General features: G+C 40.7%; 1 pseudogene; it reads left to right on the forward strand.

Annotated features, from left to right (window-relative positions):
- Positions 1 to 2500, forward strand: part of LOC138032692 (uncharacterized) — a 20352-nt pseudogene that overhangs the window by 11316 nt on the left and 6536 nt on the right.

Consider the following 2500-nt stretch of genomic DNA (forward strand, 5'->3'; position numbering starts at 1 on the left):
TTCGTCCGCACCATTCTTGAAACAGCTAGGTATCGAACTAAGTTGGAAGTACTTCAAAACTAAAAATGTCTTCCCTCGAATCTTCGAATACTCGCGCCTTTTTATCCCCAAGCTTCATTGTGAGGCTATCGCCAGTTGCCACAGCAACGCCAGATAGAAGCAGTCTCGTGTTTATGCGTTTTGGTGCTTTGATTTTCAAAGTTTTGAAGGCGTTGTTCAATTTTACACTATTTCTGGCGTTGTCTGACTAGGTAAGTCCAAACGAAAAGAGGTTAAATCTTGAATCCGCGGCATGATCCGTCTAAATGGCATCTGGCCGATATGTCCATTTATCGATCTCGGCTAAGTGATTTATGACTTTATCTATGTAACCTTTAGCTTTACATGTAATAGCTTCATGTAGATTGAGTTAGGGGAGATTTTGAGGAACGTTTTAGGCAGATTAGTTTTTGGAAACTTACGAGGAATGTTTCAACAATTCTTCATTTGCTTCTATGATGCATAGTAGTTGCGATTTCATTACATCGCTTGCCCACAGACTTAACTATTGTAATCGCATGATTGCTACTCTCTGTTAGCAGGGCGAGAAGACTTCTGCAAGCAGGGAAGCTCTGCTACATTTTGCTGCATGATTTGGGCATGGTAAACCAAGGACTTAATCTCCGATATTGTCAAGGACAATTATATTATTTTGGTTTTGGGTTTTTTTTATCTTTTAATTATAATAGAAAGTCCTTTTTCTTTCTGGGGAGATAATATATTTCACATAAGAAAGTGCTACCTTCTTCAGCTCAGGTGTTTCACGAATGTTCATCTATTTGTGGCTCACTCTAACCATCATTTGGATTTGCCAATTACTTCCCGCCGTCCAGCCACATCAAGTTTTTTAAAGGAGTTTTGTTTATTTCAATGATTTTTTTAAATATACAGTACATATGTTGTGTTGTATGATCTTTTATACATCTCCTTTACCAAGCTGAAAGTCTTAAACAGTACACCTCTTTACTTTAATACGTGACAGGAAGTACATGTTTATGCGCCATGGCAGAAGTAATAAACAAGATTCCTGCTCAAAAGACGGGCTCAGAATTTCTTGTTTGCTTCTCACTTTACAATAAGCCATGAGGACCGTTGGGCACCTAGTCAGGATCCCCAGGTATACAAGAGTACATTTAAAAAAGACTACCCACCCCTCCCCTTGACTAAAAGGGAGCGCATACCCTCACCATCTCCTGCGACAATCATGCACAAGGATGCTCGCTTCAATGACAAGTGTTCAATGACGAGAGGTCCACTTTGTTGAAAAACCACTAGAAAAACGTGATTATCAAAATGCTACGTCCGCACTAACAAAAACAAACTTCAAGATGGATTCTGATAGACAGGTTGAAGTCATTTCATACCACACATAAAGAATATTATCCTGTTCGACCTCTTGATGAAGCAAAAAAATCCTGCATCTACAGGAAAGACTGATTGGATTGCGAAGCTATATTCCCCAAGGTACCGTAATTATTGTTTCAGTGATCTGGTGTGCAATGTTATTTGAATCTTTTTTGTAACCCAATGACTGCTGAACATCCCCCTGTTGACCGAGTAAAGTCAAACAAGTTTCACTCCCAGGGGTCAATAGGTTAATCATGAAATTTTATTTGCACAGCACAGCAAGCAATGAAGTGGTGTGCACAGTCAAAAAATTCCACCTCTCACACGTGTCTTTGATGTACCTTTTTCATGGGGTCTCAGGTCTTGCAGTCACTTAAACTGCAGTTTTACACCCAACCTCAAAGAGCTTTTCTGTACAGTGGGCTGCTGAAAGCTATTTTAGCTTGCAGCAGCCAACTTGTTACAGAATTTTAATACTATATGACGGTAGATATTTCTTGCATACAGAAGGAGCTGTTGCACTACAAGTCCACATTTCCAGGTGTGCAGTGCAATTCGATACTGGGGGACCCAGTCAAATTTTGTGTTGAAGGGGGGGGGGGGGAAGAGTTCTGGGATGGTCCATTTCCTGGGGGTGGTGGGTGAGTACACAGGGAGAGTTGATGCGAGGAACAATCTCCAGATGTAAGATTTTTCTTTATACATGTATTCAGGTGACAAAGAAAAGGAACTGTGGCCTCACTCTGACTATCGTAGCAAGTTTTTGGGTGAACAGCTGGGTAAAAGAGACGTCTTACAACCCTTCGACAAACTGGCAGGTCCTCCAACTATCAGGGGGGATGACCGATCACATCACTTGGGTCATTTTACAACCACAACTAAATCAGAGTTTGTTGGTCGTTATTTACCAAGACATCAACTCACGGATCCATCCTTGAGGGTAAGAGAAAATAGGTTATCGTGATTTCAAAATCTCATTGTTACAAAGTACATGATATTGTCAAATGCAACAGTTTAGGTCATGCACTCCAGCTCAATGGCTTCAGTAAGTTCATGCAGTCAGACAGCTTACGAAAAGCATTGGCTATGTCAATCAGAAGTTGGCTGCTTTTTT

Source organism: Montipora capricornis, chromosome 2 (genome assembly GCF_036669925.1).
Source record: "Montipora capricornis isolate CH-2021 chromosome 2, ASM3666992v2, whole genome shotgun sequence".
In the NCBI taxonomy this organism is placed as follows: domain Eukaryota; kingdom Metazoa; phylum Cnidaria; class Anthozoa; order Scleractinia; family Acroporidae; genus Montipora; species Montipora capricornis.